Below are 22,489 nucleotides of genomic sequence, written 5' to 3'. Positions count from 1 at the left end.
ATTCTACTCCTTGGCTGTGCAATATGTGAGCAAACCTTCGGCCCGTATGTCTCAAACGTGATGACAGAGATCGGATAGTTGCGCCGAAAACAAACTGAACGGCGTTCGTGTGCGATAGTTCGGTCATAAAACCTTTACAGCTACGGCCACTGTGTAAAGTTGAGATCACACGTGAGGCGGCTGCGTAGTTCTCATTATTTTAATTTTTGTTGTCATAACGATAAAAATTCCACTTTAATCTGTAGCAAAATTGAATTTCTAAAGGACTAAAGACCCTAGTTTCTCAGTTAATTGAATTTGAAACTACATCACTTGCTAGTTTAATTTAAAGGCGTAAAGAGATGGCTATAAACTGAGTAAGCAATCTGTGAACTTCGTTCATGATAAAAAGTGAATTAAAAATATCTTTATTAAGTAGAGGATGTCGAAGCTAATTTGTCCACATCTATCCGTGTGGCCTCGGCTTTATAGCGCACTGGACAAGGGTAGTAAAACGCGCGTGCGTGGCAAATCGCGCCGGATCGCGCGATTGGTGATTTATGATGTGCGCGAGCGCGTCAGATCGCGCGTTTACGACACGACGGATTTAGCACACACAGTAGGGATGCTTGGAAACGGATATTTTTGTCAAATTTCTCTTAATCTGTTGAGCAAACAATAATAGTAATAGACATTTAAATAGGTACTATTTTTGTGTTTAAAATAAAATTTTAGTTAAGTTGCTTTGCATTATCTTCTTATTTAAACAGAACTTATATTGAGGATCTTTATTTCGAGAAGGTAGGAGCTTGGTGACGTATCATTTTAAATTATTGTCTTTTATTTTTAATGGATTGTTTTCGTAGTGCAGTTCGTATCCGAAACCAAACTTACGGANCTTACGAATCAGTATTCGACTCGTATCCGAAGTCCGAACCCGCACATCACTACGCGGCCCGTGTGGCCATTGCGGAAGCCATAGTTTGTTACAGGATTGTTTGCGGCACTTGATTTACAATAATTTGGTGGTTAAACTCGAGCTATGAAGTGACGAGTATAGAACTGCCCCTCTTACGTCTTCTTCGTGCGTAAATCAAATAATTATGAACGCAGTTTATTTATTTATTAATCAGCAGGAATTAACGCGGGAAATGTAGGAACAAGCGAAGCGATATGAGTATTTGCAGTTACGGTATATTCTTGCTTTGTTATTAGTCTGATTGGGAAAATTTATTTTACAGATCACGTAAATTATCATGAAAATTAAATCTGAAGATGAGATCAGACATTGCTTTAAAATTAAGTCAGCAATAAACTTAAATTTGACTAGTTTTACGTGAAAATTAATTCCACTCAGTAATTTAAAAATAGTACTTTTTAAATGAAAGCAGAGCAGCTTAAAATTTAATTTAAATGCAAAATCAATGAACAACTCCTGCAACAATTTCCAATAGGAAAACCTCCCGATCGTTTGCTCGCTCTCGATTGACGAGCGGAACATTAGCGAATGCCGAAACGACTATTTGTCAATCCGTCTTCCTGTCAGCTGTTAATCATCCCCTTTGGGGGTGGAACATCACCCTTCCAAGATTAATTGCCGCGTTCATGTTTAAAGGGGGGTGATGGGCTGGAATTGGAGCAATAAGAGAGGATACCTACATTGTAAATGTACGTGTTAATCAGTCAATGTCAGTGTTTGAAGAAAATCGGCTCGTTATCATCATTGGTTGATGCTAAATAAATTAAGAATAATGCTATTTTTGCCGCAGGTCACTTGCTTTGTCTATATTTTCTTTCATAAAATATAATTTCAGCAGCAATTCCTGAAAGCTTGATTATTATAGAGAATAATAGAGATTCATATGCATGAAGATATTTAACGTTTACCTTCTATATTGGGAGCTAGCTTCAAAGTTGAAAACTTGATAGAAACTTAATCTTCGTAATAAATTGAAGTTCAAAACACTTCATACATACATGATTGAATTTATTTATGAATGTCGTTTTATAATTCGTGTCAAATTGCCTTTACCATAATTATTTAGTGTGTGATCTCTACAATAGAGCTATCATCTTGATCGTCATCATTACATTATTACCATCTCATTATATTGACCAATAGCAAAATGCAGAATTAGTAACAGACCATCTGACTAAGTTACAATGTCTCCTATGAGTCACGAAAAGCGTCGCAATAAAATCTAAAGATGGTCAGATATTCACGAATAAAGACAATAAATACATCTTTACACCGAACGGCCTTTATTCTATACAATGTGTGATATGAGTAATGCTTTTGAATGTTTATTTCTACAGAATTCATCACGACTATGATCTCATGCGATAGCGAATTTCCGCGATTGCTGAAAATGAAAAGAAGTAAGTATGTAGTACCTATTTAGTTTAATTGTTATGTTAGTCATTGAGGATAAACGAAACTTCTGTAAAGAATACATGATTTTGTGATAAGTTATTTATTTCTGTAGGTAGGTAGCTTCAAAAGGAATAACTATGCAATGATTCAATTTAAATGAGATAGGCCATGGATATAGGTATAATTCTAGAGCCACTTGGTGTGGCGTTGTATGGTATGGGTGAACTCATGGGAAACCCCAAGATGTTGATGATGATGATCGTCATGTAAGTTAGCAGTTAATAGTTTTATTCTCATAAAAAGAAAAGTATTTCACTTATAATGAGAATGTAGAGACAAATTCTTAAAAGCCTACTTTCAAAAAGTGGAGTGACAGATTCTATAGATAACAAACACTTTAAAAACACTCATCATCATCATCGTCATCATTGCAGCCATAGGACGGCCTCCCCCAATGATTTCCATGTTGACCGGTTGGTAGCGGCCTGCGTTCAGCGCCTTCCTGCTACCTTTATGATGTCGTCGGTCCACCTTGTGGGACCAGTGTTAAAAACACTACATATTTAGTTGTAATAAGGTGGTATACGACCACAAAGATTATTTAGGGTTTCGTTTTTCACAAAGAAAAAGCTCAAGCGCTTGAAAAGCCCCTAAGAATCAAAAACATCCTCATAGAGCCTTGTTAGCTTTATTAAATACACTTGACAATAAGTTATTATTAGCCACGCCACCAGTTCAACCGTGGCGTGGCGTGGCCGGCGTCACGAGACAGATCAAAGGCAAGGTGCTATCAACGAGAAATGGCTGCTACGAAGCCCTAGCCTCCGAGCATACAGGGTTGGCAGCTACGAATAAGGGTTATTATTTTCGTTTTAAAGAATGAGACTCTAAGAATAATGGGAAAAGATATAGACTTGGATTTACAAGGTATATTGTTACCCACAATAAGATCTCATTGTATTTTCAACTCTGTGCTTTTCGTAAGACTCTGCGTCATTTTTGCAATGAAATATTACCGTATCTGTAATTTTTACTCGCTTAAGTTTGACCGTATTTTGTCATTTTTTGTCTTCTCTACAGTGTCATAGTTTGGGNAGTTTGGACTCCTTTGTAAAATCTCAAAATCTAAATTTGATTACGTAATTAATAATTTGCAAATAAGGAAAAGAACACTGGAAAATAATGTAGAGACTTATTAATTACTAAAGAATATTTTTGTATGTATTTAGTTATTCAGACTTGATGACCCTGTGCAAAAATGTATCTATTTATAGAAAAAACGGAGGTCGGGAGAGAGTTGCGTTACACCGTAAAATGCCATAAAATGCAACGCTATGCAATGGGACAAAGCAACATAGTGCAAAGTCATAAACACTGCCAACGTGCTGTATCGGGTTTGGGTGGCTCATTTGAACATTATCATTGACTTAAAAATACCACTTTCATCTAGAGTGTAAGGTGACTTGAAAATACTTAACCCTTCTAGCCCCACGAATTGAGACAATAGAAATCAATGGTTGCGCGGTCATATGCGACCGTTTGGACAATAATGGGTTATGTAAATAATTTTAATAAAGAACAGACCAAAAACAAGAGACAGTAATTATACCTATTTTTAACAAACCTACTCGTAAAGATTTCAGTGAAACAAAAGAATGAGAAGAATGGATCGTACCATGTATGAAAAATGTTAACAAAATGTAGGTCAACATAACACTCCGTTATTTCTGAAATTGACTTAACTGCATATTAAAATAAGTGTCTATGCATATGCAAATGAGCTATAAAGTAACATATGCGAATATATTAACGCAATTGAACGAAACGCTGATAAAGCACGACCCGACTTCCTCGGCTAAATTGCATAACCGTACCCTGTTATCAGGAGGCTCGGTAAACTACCGCTATCCGACAAAATAACAAGTTGGTTACAAGAACCGATGTACAAAAGCTATTGTTTATGAAAGCAATCACCCCAATAACGATTTCCACAAAACGCAATCCCGTCGCCGGCGGCGGAAAACGCGCGATTCGCTGCGCGTGCGCTTAGCTGCGTGCGCGCGCTGTTTGCATAACCCGACCGAATTCAAAAGCTAACGCCACCTCACTACAACACACGACCAACAACCTACTCAATTCCCCCAACTAACACGTAATTTACGACGTATGTCAAATCAACTGGAGAGCCAATCTAATCGTGCCCAATTGTGACAAATTATTGCTTTTCCTACGAAACCTTACGCTAAATTTCACTTTATGGACGTAAGACCCTTTTAAGGAACTTTGTATGCTATAAATACACTGTTGCAACGATTATTCGCACCTCTCCGAGTTTATTGCCACTCGATGTCGCTTACACTGCTAATTCTTTTGTGTGCCCTCAGAACTGCCGTAAATCGTTTAGCAAACGCCCCCGTTCCCTGATAAAGGACTGTAAATAACCACCGATTAGCCGACTAATCTCTCAAAGTTGCAGCTTGCAACTTTGATTTGCAATCTCCTTTTACGACGAGATTAGGTTAAGGTTAACAATTTTACTGCCAGATAATAAATTTTAAACAATAAATAATGTGATGACACGGAAATTTACTCGTAATCATAATAAAAGCATCGAATGTAGCCGGCGGAGCGAGTGCGCGATAGCTCGCGCTATAATCGATCGAATCGACATTCAACGCCTACCGCTTATCGAAAGTCGTATCAAGGCCCTTCGCCCCTCAACCCCGCGATTGGCCAATGGGAGGCGAGCGTGAGCGAATGCTGGCCTCTCATTGGTCAGATTCGCTTTTGATTGCCCGCCCCCCTCGATCCGAGGCCCGATCAATCTCAATTACGAGCTATGTTGGTTCCGCTCCAACGTTCGTGCAACGCCAACAGAAATCTGACTTGCTATGGCCAATCTGCTCTCCTTGGAAATAGATTACGAGTAGCTGAATAATGAATAAATAAGCAATCGTATAATATGATGTTAAGAACCGATTGGAATTCGTTCAGTCATGTCAGTAAACTTCGGTATTTGTGAAATATTTTACCATTCCATTCCAATAGCCTATTCTACAATTAGGGTAAAAATAAAATGCACTATTTCAATTAAGTCAAATAAGTAATAAATACTAAGAGCAATTACTCAATACACCAGTCGTATTCATCTAATCTTGTATGTTAGATAAGTAGCAATCTTCTTTTACGATGGCCAGATCACAAAAACGACTTCAACAAAGCTTGAAATGAATTTCAGACTTTTCAAATCTAGTAACTCCTGGATGAGCAAATGAAAACTGAACATCCAATCTATGCAGAAATTAAACTTAACCAGACCGGGAGTGATGCGTTTATGATCTTTTCAAATGTTCATCAATTACTAAGCATAATATAGGGAAGTATAAATAGAAACATACTGACACGTGTTACGAATGCGAAACGCAACGAAAACCGATGCGGCTGTAAAACATTTACGATTGAAGATATAAATTCACGTTACGGTGACAAATAAACCTACCTCAGATATCTCAATATACGTCGCACATGCACTTAGATTGGTTTACGAGGGTAGTAACGTCATATATGAAACGGCGACTGCTGAAATGTGTCATGAAGCGGATAATTTATGAAGTACTAGCTTTTGCCCACGGCTTCACCTGCGTGAAATTTAGTTTGTCACAGATCGTCATAATTTATAACCTATATGTTATTCTGGGTTATAAACAATAATACTGTAAAGTTTGATCAAAATCCGTTCAGTAGTTTTTGCGTGAAAGAGTAACAAACATCCAGACATCCACTCACAAACTTTCGCATTTATAATATTAGTAGGATCTAAGTAAATGATGGATATTTTAATTTTACTAGTCCTGCTTTTATTGCAAACAAATTGATATTAGATACAAACAGTATTAGTTTTCCAACTAATACTAATAAACCTTACCATACAAGGGTTTTTAATTTGAAAATGACTAGAAAATTGTTTTTTATAACGTAAATGCTATCATCATAAGACGGATAGTGATACGAATCGCGTACTAAAACATTAGTGTCCAAGGTGTAAAAAGGATTAACGCGTAATTACTGAAGCGTTTTTTACTTGTTATTATGCATTAAGGTAATAAACGACAGCTAGCCCCTGTTTAGACAGTCGTTACGGTTTTATGGGCGCACGAATTTATTGCACCTCGCGAGGTTTTAATTTAGGTATACGATCGTTCTAGTGTTAATTTCACACGAAGACGAAAATCTTTTGGATATAAATGAATTTAAAAACAATATCCATTTGGAAGAATTACTAAAAAAAGGACCATTGAATGAAAAAACAAATGTTGCTTGAGTTTGTTGCCTCATTTCGCAACCTCATCTCATGAAGGGATCATAAACATTCCAATAAGCTTCTGCCTCAGCTGCAGCATTCAAAAAAATTAAACATGCCAAAAATACTTTTTAAAGATTATAAAAACAAGTGATAAATTGGCCGATAGAACTCTGAAATTGTGATTAACAACCGCGAGCTGACACCACAGGACAAGCAAAAGAGCTCAAATGCAATAATTTCCCGAAGTTACCATAACTCAATATTATATTTATTGCTTGTAGTACAAATTCCGAGAGATACGGCGCGAAAATGACATAAGGCTGAGGATACAACGATCAATCATGAGGGGAGCAGTAAAGTTGAGAACAATCCAGCGTAATTCCGTCTGAGAGACATTAAAATGGCCACCGCCCTATCCGGTTGCAACATTGTGGCGAACTCAGTCCAATAATACTTTCTTATATTGGAATATTTCAAGGAATTTCTTAGAAAACTTTGACCCTTTATTTATTGGAAATAGGTGTATTTCAATAAATTAATGAAAAGCAAAACAATCTCCCGACGTCACACATCGTTCTGAAGCTATTAACTTTAATATCGCATAAATCACTTATACGGACGCAAATCAAATCTGAGAAGCATATTTAAGTTTTGTATCGGTCGGTGGAATTCAGGGGGCCATTCGATGTAATTGGCAATCATTCAGAAAAGAACATTCTCTCGCTCCAACAATCAAGACAAAGGCAGCCGATAGTACCTACAGGCGAGCCATTACGGGTCAATACCCATTATTATGCGATATTTTCGCGAGCACGGCCCTCCGATATCCCTTGCACTCACATGAGACGGCAAATATCTGTAATTAAAGGTTGTAAAGTTGATTTACAACTGGGGCCCGAGTATCGAACCTTGGGGAACGCCTCGACCAATAGCGTGGCTCGGTGCCCTTTCTACCGCACTCATATCAATTTATTAGAAACGAATGAAAATCGCGGCTGCGGTGGCTCCAGCTCGCGATAACGCGCCTGCGGTCGCGGATCCATCAGCATCGGATCGGGGCGGATAGTATCGAACGCTGTTGCATAGTTTACGACCACCGCGGGGACGGTAACACCGCAATAAAATTGCAACAATGGAAATGTCGGATGCGACTGAAAGACGATGCAACTACGAGAGATCATTGCCATGAATACAACAATGGATTCCTTAGAACGATGGTGGCAACTATTGACAGACATAAAACGCGCAACCTTAACACACGCAATTTGATTGCCGACTGACAGCAAATAATATTAAAACGACACACTTCTTAATGATACTATATTTTTATTTTTATCATAATAAAAACCAATGATAATTTCAGACAGAATTTAACTTAAGTATAATTTGAGATGTAGCGTACGAGACATTAGCACAAAGATATTAGAAACAATTGTTTCTAAACGGTCTCCCAGATTTATTCGTCAATTATTCTCTACGATGATCGATAATAAGTATTGTTTCACTTGGCTCGCGAGGAACACTTCGTCCCTTTGGAACATTTAATATCTGGGGAGTAATTATTAGCATTTGTTGTTTCTAAATGGTAGTATCGTCTGGGTGAGATGTATGTAATTTATTATTACCGTAGTCATGTTTGCGCTTTTTATGGGTGCGGAGAAAATTGACCGTCAAAACGAGTCTGCTCGCATACAATGTTGTTTCCACTGGTATGTAATTACATATCGGGATACATTATACGGACTTGTGTGAATCGAATGTTCTTCTATTTTTTCTTGTTTGCGACATTTTATTATAACCTTTGTTCCAAGTTTCAACCGTTACTCATCATAAAATTGATGTTCCTCAAGGCTTCTAATTATCTCTAGCTAGTTCTTTTTGATCCCGTCTGTGCTCTTGTTTCTTTTTTTTTTGTTTAATTACATAATATGCTTAGTTGTATTGACTAAGAATTTCCAATGAGTTGGTTTTAAATGGTGATAAATTATATAACTTAAAGACGTTTTTTCTATAAAAAACTGACAATGAGTATTCATACAAAGACAAAGGCGCTTAAGAATCATTAAAACAATAAGAGGATTGTTCGATTGCTATTTTGAATGCATAGATGTCGAAGATCATGTATAAAATGTGCGCATTAAAATAACTGAAACTGGGGTCACAGGTAGCAACAATGGAACGAGGTGACTGAACGTCAATAGACGCTTGTTCTTGTGGCGAGAGGTGACGACCATCTGACTGCCACCGCATTTAGTCTCTCACATGAATGGGTATTTGAATAACAATCCGAATTACAATATGGGACGGCGTCCAGGTCGTGACAGGGCAGAACTGGAAGCAGCTTCGAATTTATAATAATTGTCACTGATAATTTATGGAGATTTCAGACGCCTTTGGCTTGAGAACTTGAATTAATGATTGTCAGGGACTAATGGGCGAAACAAAAAAACAAAAAAAAACAACTCTATTTTTTTGTTGGATTGGTCTACCCAGTTAGACTCTTAACACATTAAAAAGCAAAAACATACATATAAATAAGTGAATATGTAAACCAACTTAACATTTATAAAAAAAAACTAAAGAGATCGATGCAATTCATTCAAAACAATGGTATAACCCACATCCTATACATCCACAAAACAAGAAAAAACAAAATGTCGGCAATAATGAAGTCCATGAAGCGGCAAAGCTTATAACACATAACGGAAATAAAATAATCGAGATGCGACAAAAACAGACAATGGAGTCAAAGGGTAAGATGACAATGGATGTCGATAGAACAAATATGCTGCCTACAATAGATATTAGCATATGTATTTGGACATTTGGGCTAAGTTGAGGTGCTCAAGACAGCATGGGATTTAAAAATAATTTGAAGTGCATTTTAATTTATAACCGTTTAGAAGCACAATTAGTTTTTAGGCTGTCATTTGGCAAGATACTGGGATTTCTAAATTGAACACCTTACGATTGAACGTGAGTTTTAGCAAACTCTGAATTGTAAACTAGAAGTTATAAAGAGCATTTAGCAAATATAATAAGTACATAATACCTCTTGCATAACGCAAACCGATCTAGATACTCAAGCCTGCTTTCTAATGCGAAATCTGCATCACAATCCTGAACTTTGACCTCTAAGATAATCGAATTAGAGTTCAATACTTGTTTGTGATCAATCTTATTGGTTGGGACCTTTGTACAGTAATCCGATGGGTAGATAGGAGCTGTCGAAGCTTGGTTATCTTTAATGATATCTGGAGCTTCCTGCCACCCACCGCGCCTACAGCCACAATGGGGTCATAATACACGCTATAGTTATCGATGGGTTAACACAATTCAATTCGTAATAGCATTATTTAGTCGTTACGAATGGAATTGGTGGAAGAGAACAGGATACAATGAGACGTAAAGTTATAGGGATTTTTGTTGTTATAATGCTAAATACATCATAAGGACTTTTCTTGACTGTTAAGATCTTCTGGCTGATTTTCCAATTAAAGTTAAGTCATCAACTAACTGAAGCACTATTTTTTTATTTCAAGAAAATCAAACGTTTTTCGCTATTATAACGAAAGGTAAAACCTAGGCTTCTAGAGCACATAAGTAGCTTTATTTTATTTTACATTTTCCTTACAAAAGCATAGCCTAAGCTTGGAAAAGACCAAACAATAACTCTACCAATTCCAATAATTAAATTTTTGGCATTATTAAGTGTAAATGCTTTATAATAGATAGAGTCAAGAAGTTAAAAGCTCAAGAGATATCTAAGTGATTGATGCAAAGCTTTCCCTCCGCCCAGCCGGCCGGGCGGGCGGGCGCTTTGGGCGGGGCGGCACGCCTACCGAACTTGCACCTGGTAAGGTACTTTTATCAAAGTTTTATGGAGAATTAATATAGTTGTAAAGAGGTTTTTTTCTCAATCAACAATCCTAAAACTTAGAGGTACATATTCGGTATTTTTCTTCTAAAAGCTCTTTAATCTTTGCATTTTCTGATTAAATAAAATATTTGTAGAATATTATGCATGCTTAAGCTTTAAGTGTCTCACTGGGAAAAATCTTAAACTGTTTTAATGTTTCATTTGTACTAATTGACCCTTATTACCTACTACAGAATGAATACATTAATCATAATATTATAAGAAACATAATATGCGTCGCATATGCGAATTAGGTTGGGTTGCACCATCTTATTTTAACTTTAACAAACGTCAAAAAACTGTCAAACTCCATTCAATAAACACTGGTTATCGTCATAGTTACTGTTAAAGTTAAATGGTACAACTCAGCCTTAATCTCAAATTCCGTAGTTTTCAAAACAGAAGACTAGTCTATTTCAATACTTATATCAAAGTATCCTATGTAGGTAGATGTTCAAAAAGAAACTTATTTCATTTCTACTTGATTCATTTGGGCAACCCTTTACAGCGCATCTTAACTGCTATTCGTTTACAAGTAAGATTAATTGATGTTCTTCAAGTTCAAACAAAGCCTAACCTGCATACCTCATAGTGATAAGAAAGTTAAGGTTTCTTATTTTCCTTTATTAGCGAGGTCCGTGGGAAACTTACATATTGGATCTTGGACGGATATGACATAATACGACATACAATCATAAGCCATACACAGCCATACAAAGCGAGATAAGAACTGTATCCGTTTGGAGCTATTGCCGATTGCCGGATACGGAAAACAAATACGTACTTTAGACTTGTTCTTTGATGACCTCGATTTGGCTTTAAAACATACTTTAGGCAGTATTTTTTCATAAATATTTTTATGTATTGAGATGTAAGTAAGAATAATGAGCTAGCACCCACGTGCTAACGTGGACCGACGACCTGATAAAGATAACAGGAAGGCGCTGGATGCCGGCCGCTACCAACCGTGCGAATTGGAAGTCATTGGGGGAGGCCATGTTCAGCAGTGGACGTCCTGTGGCTGAAATTATGATGATAATGACCTAGTTATATCATCATCATCATCATAAGAGTCATTTCTTCACTGCAGAGACCCGAACTCTAATTTTATCAGAGGCAAATGGAGGAGCGAGATCAAACGCGAAACTCAAGACCGAACGCGATGGAGGACTGTTGTGGACGCCCTCTGCCCAATCTAGGGGACATAGGATCTTAAGTCAAGTCAAGTAAGTCAAATGGAGGATTTAGCATACTCTCCAAGCTGGTCAGATTGTTGGAGAGACCTGATGTTCGCATATTTGTCCCTTAGTCACCTTTTAAGACAACCACCGCTACGTGCGAGTATATTCATTTATTTATCCAATTCTTCCAATTGCCAAAACAATTATCTAGCCAAATCAAAGTGATCACACTGAAATGGATATAATTGGAATCCAAGACTGAATGCCTATATGCACCACATTTGCCTACGGCGGGAATCGAACACCTCACCTGGTGTTGTAGGCCATTACGCGAACTACCAGGCCAGTTTGTAATTTATGATGACTTTAGTATAATCTCAAGTTACAGAATTGCCTCTAGGGATCATCAGGACACCCAGAGCTGGCATTGTTTTTAAATGGACCTCAAAACTTAGTACATACTAACTTCATTTTTAAAATTGCAATTTTACCTAAACTTTGGAGACTGAAGAGTGCATTTACGAATATTTAATTTAATATTTTCAACCCACTACTTTATTTAAAAAACAAGAAATAATTTATTTAACTCGGAAGCACTGTCAACTCCAGGCAATTAATTGATAAGCTTTAGGATACCTACTATTTTAGTAACACCGCCGAATGATTTCGCGCAGCCGTCTTCAGTCGAATCTAAATCATAGAAAAATCTCGAAAACAATCACTTCTATCTCATCGCTCGGAAAGGCTGTCAACGTGCGTATAAATAATCGCTCTCCGGTCGTTAGTGAGAGGAGGAGGGGGGGTAGTAATTTGGCCGCTCATCACTCAGGCCCACCTTCCACCGACCTGGATTCCTCTTTCAATTAAGCGCTGTTAAGAACTACGTAACTGTCGTAGTTTATTTGTGTTCAGAATCATAGCTAATTGCTTCCTAAGTTGCCCGGTTACGTAGCAGTTAAACGGCTTTATAATGTTGAAAACAAATAGTAATGAGGCTGACTAACGTTGACACTTCGGAAAGATCAGATTCTAAGTACCAGAATCGAATGAAAACAATTGAAGACCTACCTACTTTCATTTCTTTAAAACTCATTACCAATACGTTTGACTCAAGAAACCTCTAAGTAAAATTTCAGATTTGGATCTTAACTGCAGAACGTACAGTTTACTTTAGCTAAACCCTTTACTTTGGTAAACTAGTTAACTTAGTTCAAAAATTGGGGCATAATCACTGCGGGAATCCACTTACATCGCGAAAAGCTAAATGAGTCAGCCCATCTATTGTGTATAAATGATTTTCCTCTGCTATTTACAACCCGTGGTGATAGATACACTGGCTAATTACCTTCTAACGATCGTCGTGACGCCTCTGTATCAGTTGTCAGTTTCTGCTGACGAGTGACGTCTTTTATTTTATAAGAGAATAGAGGGGTTATTCTCGTAGCGAGGAAATGAATACGCGTCAATCGTCGGAAAAGTCGTGGGGCAGTGCGGCTTCCGCGGCAAGGTATCGATTACAGAATAGCCGCACGTATACGGACAGATGAGGTTATTTTTATGATACAAAAATATTTGACGGTTAAGTTCTGAATGAGTAGAAAGGAAATAGGATAAAATACTGGAAAGATTTGTGTCAAAAATCTGGCAGTCGAATAATTAAGGAATTGCCTTAATGTTCAAAACACATTTTTTTGAAGATAGATAGACTTATTTAGACTAATTAAATAATTAAGCGTCTCATGCCCATGCATTTCACCATCAATCTCTAATTTTTAAGTGACACCTATAGTAACAAATAACAGGAATTTTGTTGTCATAGGGGTCACTTAAAAATTAGGGATTGATGGTGAAAACGGGCGTTTACACCCCAAATCTTTGAAAAGATCGAACTGTCAGATGACCATTAAGTCAATGATGGCCGAACTTATCGACCATTCACTCACTTGACGTCACCTTCTTCGACTTGATTACAAGCATATAACTTAGCTGCAACAAATCTGTCCAGTATAGGGCTTCGGAACAACGCCTGATAGTATCACACCCCGGTAGCCCAGCGAAACACCGCTACAGGGCCCTTGTTAGCACCTCCGACACCTCGCGATCGATTAACCCCGCGGCCGCTCACATTCAATTATTTATTTATTTATTCGTAATTAACCAGCACGAGTTATGGACGCCCCGATTTACGATCGGCCGAGATAAGTTATCAGACCGACGGTTTATGGGATGCTTTCGGTAATGTCCTTTTAACTGTTGAGTTTACACCTCGAAAGTGTTGGGCGAATCGATTTAATTAAAACAATATTTATTTTTTATTGCGCCGAAATCGGTTTGCAACTTTTTTTTTGTTGAAAACATTTAGGTACACTTTTTGACTTAGTGAAGGATTTATTTGAATTGATTCCTTTGCGAGTTATGTGTTTTGCAAAAAAAAAAACAGAAAATTTAAAAAAGAAGAAGCATCAAGAAGTTCTTACATATCTCTGTCAAAAATTACTCGCCAATTGATAGACGTATAATACTCGAAAGTATCTATTAAGCACGCATCGAGGTGCGAAACAGATCGGTTCTCATTAAAATATACAATGAGTCGACCATTAATAACCAAGTAGGTATCATATCGACAACGATTTTATCGATTACAGACGCTCGATAACGCACCCAACACCATTTAGGGTTGGCACGTGAGGTGTTAACGTATGTTAATGAGGGTTTTCGCGATTAAAAAATCCGCCAGATGGCAATACGTAGACGGGAGGTCCAAATGCTGCATGATTGGTGGATTTTGACATATCTGTCAATGTCATGTCAAAAATGGTTGTAGCATTAAGAAGGCATATCAAATCATCTTATGCATGCATCTTAATTATGCACTTGTAATAGATAAGTACTAATTAAATTATAGACTTACATTAAAATATGTCCAGATGTAGAGTCTAAAAATGTGAAGACTCAATTTTTTTTTCATCTCGCACCTATTACTAAGACAAAAAAAAATTCTAAGAAACCTATTCAGCTCCAGCTAAAGTGAAAAAAAACTAAAGTCAATTAACAAAACAGTTCAATAGAAGTCCTTGCCAAGAGACCATAGACTTATTTTAACACCCGATTCATCTTGCTAGAGACAGCCCTAACCAAAGTCAATTTGTAAGGGCCCATAAATTACTTTATTAAAATAAATCAGAGAGTTATTGTTCTCTTCTCGCCTCTATTGTTGTTTTGGACCACGATCTGCGCACACGCGTGTAAAAATTGACATAAACAAAAATTACGTTTGTATAGGCACAAATGTTGTTTAAAACGTACACGAGGTCTCACAAATTCAAAGAGGCTTCTAGTTATTTTAGATAAGCCCTAGACAAGTGGCAAAATGTGACAGTTTTAATGTCGAAAGATGAAAGAAAGGCCTTTCTTTGTATGGAGTTACAACGGATTCGATTTTCGATTCGATCAAATAGTATCACTTGACTAGTCCTACTGGGCTCTAAAAACAGTTTTTTGGAAAATAAACAATGCTTTTCAGCCTCATAATTGCTGTAAGAAAAAACCTAAATACCTAACCGATGCAGTTACGTTAATTAAGTATAGTGAAGGCACAATAGCCTTAAATTTTTCTTCCAAAATAGCACCTATTACAACTAACATAAGATGCCATTGTTAAACCTGATGTGATATCCGTACTTCCTTCGTGACTGAAGCACTTTTTATTGTATAAACATTTAAATAATCATAAATTACAGGCACAATGCGAGCTAGTGTAAAAACAGGGCTTCAGGGCGCACGATGCAATTAATTATAATAAATTATGCTAGCAATATTTCTGTTATTATAATAACCTAACACAGAAAGCCGACGTATGACGTAAAATATTCAAAAAACAAAACAACAACATCAAGCATGAAATTAAAGTTACTCGATAAACAGGTAAACTGAGGTCCGAATTTAAAAGAAAACAAATGACAATCATAGAAAACTAACTTTTGCCGCGTTTTTAAATGAATCGTGTACTCTTTACGTGTTTTTCTACGATCACAACCAAATCGGTTGATTAATCGACAACCAAATTTACTCCTTCCGTTGTCATTTGATTTAAACACAAGCACTGGCGCGAAACCCGCCAGCGTTAATAAACGATTATTAATAAGTTATGTTTTTAATTACGACGCGATATGTTCGATATTTATTCGTATAATTTTATAGGGCCCCGCGGCAGAGCGGGCAGCATCGATAAAATATGTTCCGATGAATAAATTCGATCTGTAACGAGAGTTATCGATTCTGGCATTCCTTATGGGCACACGTGTCGATGCCCGAATGCCTAATGAGGTATCTTATGAGTTACAGTTACAACAAAAACGTAATTACATTACTTTAAATAAAACAACAGTCTTGTTTCCAGTGGGCGGAAAGTGCGTCCCAAAATTGGGCAATAAATAGGTTAAGATAATAATAAAACAATAAAAAGAGGGGCCATTTTACCCCAGCGCATTGTCACAGGCTAAATTTGATATCCACCACTCAAATCATGTGACAGATCGAAAAATACTCCACTCTGACGCATCTAATGCTTAAAGTTCCGTAGGCTGAACAATACCCGAAATTAAACCTTCCTGCGTTGATTTAAAGAGATAAATGACATATCACTACGAAATCTCGAAACAGAAATGCGTGAGATTCCGTAAAAAAATAAGACAGACGTATAGTTGACAGATTGACACCAGTCGCTATTTTTCACGCAAATGCTCGTTTCGATAAAATCGTCCAGAGGTTATGAAATAGAGTCTGTTTCTTGCAAACCTAAAGTGCGTTTTAGTTTAATTTCATGGTAAATTTCTTGACAATGGACAAATTGTGGAAAGTCTAGATATTAATAGGGATGTTTCCTGGGTAAAAAAAACAAGAGTTTGAATTAGTCCGTCGGTTAACTTATCAAAAAATACTGAAAATTGAAAGAAAAGGCCTGTGACGTCAAGCCGTGCTTATAAGTGTAGCACTTTCTGACGTCAAGCGGAAGTTCAACTCATCATAACTTCGTAATTACTTGTTTGATTGACAAATAAAATTATTATACGTGTCCAATATTTTTTGATAATGTAATTGACGGACTAAAAGTTTTTTTTAGGAAACTAGCCTAATCCACAATAGCGAGCGAGAAAAATAGATTAAACGTTTCGAAATCATGTTAAGGATAAGGCTTCAGATCAATTAAAGTGTTGACGTGTTACATCAGCTATCAAAACGTCAGATGACTATCACACCATTCGAAAACTAATCACGCATGACTCGTGCACACATATAGTTCAGATCCATTTTGAATAATGGCCGTGGCATAACAACAGTAATTACTAAATTATCGAGTGATTGATTGATCGGGAATGAGTTAGTGATCGTGTTTAATATGAGGCGAGAGAAAACAAAAAGTTGGATTAAGCACTCTCAATAGTGCTAGGTGTTTAAATTATAGAAAATTATAATAGACTACATATTAAAGACTACAAATCTAGTGTACATTCATAGAGAATTTACCCGAAAAAAGATACTTATTTAGCTCGTTTTCTTCTTTTAAAGCTCAAAATTCAATGGTTTGATGATAGATCAATTAATTATTGTTACATTCGTTTTACCTCTTACAAACTCCATACAGCGAAGTTTAAGAAATATTTGCATCTGTGAACCATTCGATTCGTAATGAATTGAATAGGTACAATAAAAAGACTGTATTAATCAGGTGAGGCAAGGTGTGATATGCCTTTATTAAATGAGTCATAACACGCTTGTTTCGTCTGGGGCAAGGCAATCGGCACAACGACACAAATGGGTCAAAGCAACAAAGTACGACCTTTATCAGCCAAAACATGCACCGCAGTTGTTAATCAAGTTTAACACCGTCGTAAAACCACGGCGGGATTAAAATCGAAATAATATTTTTATGGGATTTAGATCCGAGGTTATTATTTGGGGTTTTTATAGTGGTTAGTCGTTTAGCTGTGAGATTCCAATTTGTGGGGCGGTTGATTTATGGGGCCAGCTAGACGATGCTCAGACGCACAACGGGCGCTGTGTCAACGTGATGCGATAAAATCATTTCTGAGACAAGAGCACCGCAGTTTCTATGACTAATACTGTATTAGGCAGACCTTGGGTTAAGGTATGGATCTTACTCTATGATTAAGATAAAGCTAAAGCTTGTCCATTGCAGCGTTAGCCAAATTTTGCTGCTTGTCTTCCGCAAGGGTGTGAGTTAGACCCTGCCTCATTATATCTTCCTCGAAACAAAAACAAATGCTCACTATTACTTTTTTTATGGATAGTCAATAATATGTTAAAACAAATCCTATTAAAACAATGATTGTGTTTTGTTTTCCATTGTACTGTGTTTGAATGGAGTTCTTTTGCGCAAGCCGTCACTATAGTGATAGACCAAAAACGGATCCTGACAGCGAATCTAATTTTACAAAAGCATTCTAATTAACCGAGACAGTGTTCCGGTGGAGTTCTCGTCTCGTCTTACCAATCACTGCTAGGAACTGAATCTAATGTAATATCAGACGTATTGGCCGATCTCCCAGACGGAATCGGGATGCGACAGCTGATTTCCGGCCCCTAGAAATAGTTGAAGCACTAGAACACATTCACTCTGACATCCGATCATTTTGAATCATCTGAAATGATTCAGTTTGATTCACGATCCTCTACTGTTATAATGTGGCAAAGTTTTGAAATTTTGTTTTGAAAATAGAGCCTTAAATAGTATTTGTATAGGTACACTGTGTTGGCAGAAGCCCCAATCGCGCTTGCGTGAACGTATTACGAACCACGAATGCAACTCGCGCACAGACGTCGCGAGCGCTACCAACGCGTGAAATCCTTGATACGCGGCACCGATCGAAATCCGATATTCGACTTCCAAGTTTATTTATCGCGAAATGCGATGATATTTTCGTCCGTCCGTCACTCGGACAGTTCACAGAAGCGGCAAGATTAATTGTATTTCGGTTGAGTCATCAAAATAATTAGAATGACGCTATTTTCGTTTGTTAATACTAATTTGACAGACGTCGCGGGAGATGCGTGTGTTCTTGTTGGATTCTTTGATAGCCTTTTGTTTATTTTATAGCGTCAACTTGAATTTAAGTTGCGGCGTATCAAATTTTGAACTCATTAGTTGTCGCATGTATCAACGTAAAGCAAAGACTAGTGTTGCGCTAAACTCGCATAACTCGTCTTTGATGCAGTTTAATGGAAGCATGTAACAGCAATAAATAATCATGATTGGCCGTAATCCAGAAATATGAAGTCGCAGATCGCTCCGATGGGCGGAATCAGGGAAGTGGCCGGTTTATTGTTGGGAATATTTGATAGCCGGTTCTCAGAAGTAACATTTAATCTACGGCAGTTAATTTCGTATGCGACCGCAATAAATGCGTTTGATTAATAACATTCTGGCGAAACAAATGTAATGGTCGCAGCTCGCTGTGATCAAAAGCGATAGTAAATCATACTGAAACAATACTAAACATAAAGCTCATTGATGAAGCGTAATAGGATAAATTTAGAGTCGTGCAGTCGGTCGCTGAAGTGTCCATGTAAGCGAGACTCGTGCTCGACACTTTAGAAACTTTATAGAAACCGACCAAGATATTTGCTTCATTGTTCAAAAGGTATTCATTTGACAAATCTCTGCTTATTACACCTGTTAAGGGATCTTGATATCAAACATTGGACTCTACATCAATTGAATGTCTTTTTTCAATGACACTAAATATAAAATTAATTTTATGTAACCGTGTGCTATGTCTCATAGACACAACGTTCTACAAAATTATCACACACCTTTGCATGATTTACACAACTAAAAATAAATGCCTTAATTGAAATCTCACAACAATAATCACGTGTTAGAATGGAACGCAGCCAAAATTCCGACAGCCCTACGTTATTTGTTTTTTCTTCTTAATCTGCGGACAAATTAAATGAAAAAGAACACACTGACGTTATAAAGTGATATTTGGCAATCATACAATGGAGAATGATGGTCGGAATTTTATAACTACTTAATTTGAAAAGAAAAAGAATAAAACATAATTAATTATATCAACTCTTTATTACAAGAGATTCCATCACGACCTACAGTTTACGAAAAAACACACAAGTCAAGTGACCTTAACTTGTGGTTTAAAAAATAAAAACTTGATACTGGCAGTAATCACAAAAAAATAATAAAAAAGAAATATTTAAAAAAAGGAGAGATTTAGAACATTCAAAATAGTCAAAAACAAAAGAAAATCAGAAATAAAAGCGATTTCAAATCAATTATTCGTGATGGTCAGAACAGAAAGTACGGTTTTCGCACCGAGATCAGAGAGCCGGCGACATGTTGTGACAAGATAGGCCGAGTGATTAATGACAGTCGGTAATCGTGGCTTATTTATAGGCCGGGCAGGGGAGAATAGACTCTGTTGACAGCGAAATAGGCCACTAGGTAACCATAAGCTGTTCATTGAGGGGGTTTTGGAGATCATCATAATTATGACAGTATTTGTATCATAAAGTAGACGCTTTTTATAAGTCTGACCCGCTTTCAAATATCAAAGTTTAAGATAGTTGTATCTTCTGGGTCGAAATAACTTTTAACAGACGTTCTAGGTTCGAGTCAGAATTTCAGAAAGGGAATGTAAAGGAGATTGATTTGGAATTTATCAAGCCTATAAAGTTTTAAAAAGATTTATAGAAAATATTTCTTATTCGCATCCGACTGAAATTAAAGATGGAGCAAATCAATTAATACACACGATCATGTTTCACAGAATGTCCATTATAAAAGATTTCGCCGCCAAATGGCCGACCTCAGTATAATATCTCGAATTAGACGATTACACCATTCGGTTCAGTTTATAAATTATGCCGTTTCAATATTAAACTATGTTATGTATGAAAGCTCGGGCCAATATTTGACAAACATGTTGTCCAATTTAGAAATGAAACAAATGACTAACTCATAAAACCAGACTAGTTACTAAAAACTAACTCCAGACTCAAGCATAGAAAGAAGCCAGATAGATTGAATTTCAATACCAAATCACAGGTTTTAATTAAACTAATTTAATTTTTAATGTAAATCGATACTTAAATATCATATTATCGTTATACCTTTCGCCTATCGTTGAGAAAATTAGAAAATTCTGAGATGATTCCAAAGACAAAATGAGTTTGGTATCGTTCTGACTTAGGTCGGTATATCAGTAGGACTATAATGTCATCTCATCTTCAATTAACATGAATACTCAGATAGGTATTACAGAACGAAAGCTCTAAACTCGATTCTGGAATCCTTGATCCTTGAATGAAACTTTGACGGAATAAGACTAACATTGAATCAAGTGTTGAGTGTAGTTTTGTAAAAAATATTCAGACACGTAAAATATCGTGTTTATATTATTATTGCAATAAGCCAAATTCATGTACGTTATCAACCTCTTGCTTTGACAATTACGTAATTATATTAATTAAGTGCACAATCGTTTCCTGTCGCAGTGCGGCTACAATTCTCTACAGCAAACATTCGTGAAATAAATTGTATGCCTGTCAAGAAAAAACAATTATGGCAAGGAAAGCTGTTGATTACGGAATTATAAATAGCGCCAATTTGGAGATAAGGTTTAGATATGAAATAAAAAGAGTTTCAGAAGTTTAAATAGTGACAAGAATTTAAAATTTGGGAATGAAACTTAGAAGAATGGTGTGAAAATTAAATGAGATACACGTGTTCAATCAAATCATCGACCAAATTGTTTGTAGAGAATCGTCTCTATCGAATCGAATATCATCGTCATTCTAGGAAAAAAACTATCATAAGTTTTTGATATGCTTTAATGAATCAATCATATTTTAATAGCTGCACATTTTCTGGAAGCTGACCGCTGAAAGTCTTCAAAAAGGTACCTTTATCACTGACCGATTAAAAGTAAAGTGTAATCAAGAGAAATCAGCCGCTATAGTTACGAAATCAACAAAAATCTTAGGTGAAGTGTTTGCTTGTTTCTCAACCAACCTTCATGTCATTAGATTCCAAATCGTCACATTAATTCATTCATAGTCAGCAATGTCAATAGAAAGTCGTGTATCAGAGACAATTAAGACCCGGATTTGGGACGGAGCTGTTTGCCCGCCAACTTTAAAGTTAAGTAGCGTGACTGCATCGACGACTGTTTGATCGGTGTTGTTTGATGTGGTCATATCGAGTAATCACTCGATACTCGGCCAATCGATTTCGATGTTCAATTTAGGACGAGCTTCTTATAAAAGTTTGATGAGAAAATGTGAACAAGCAAAGACATCTTCGTCTTCGTTCGTCGAATTCGTTTCAGCCGAAAGACGTCCACTGCTGTACAAAGGCCGCCCTCAAGGATTTCCACAAAGACCGGTTCTGTGCCGCTCGCTTCCAGGCACCTCCCGCGACCTTCACCAGATCGTCGGTCCACCTAGTGGGAGGCCTGCCCACGTCTTCGTCTTAAATTTCAATAGTTTCCGTTCCTCTTGTAACTGGCGCTATCTTTGCTGCTTCCTCTGCTGATTTTGACTTAGTAGTTTTACTATCTAGCCATTTGGATTGGAACACATCAGTATTTATGGATTTCTTTGTAAAAATCTTACTATCTTTTCCAAATGACAGTCTTTAGGTCCACCAATGCAGATCTCGGGGCTATAAGGTGTGTTCTCGTAATATGTCCTAA

The 22,489-nt window shown here is 36.9% G+C and overlaps 1 protein-coding gene across 6 annotated transcripts in view; it reads right to left on the bottom strand.

The window, feature by feature from the left end:
• Positions 1–22,489, bottom strand: part of retn (retained) — a 144,708-nt gene that overhangs the window by 9,944 nt on the left and 112,275 nt on the right. The window lies entirely within an intron of this gene.

The sequence above is a fragment of the Ostrinia furnacalis genome, unplaced genomic scaffold (assembly GCF_004193835.3).
Source record: "Ostrinia furnacalis isolate ACB-3 unplaced genomic scaffold, ASM419383v2 OfSCF7182, whole genome shotgun sequence".
Taxonomy (NCBI): Eukaryota; Metazoa; Arthropoda; class Insecta; order Lepidoptera; family Crambidae; genus Ostrinia; species Ostrinia furnacalis.
Note: the sequence above shows the minus strand (reverse complement) of the source record. Positions and strands in the feature narration are given on the sequence as shown.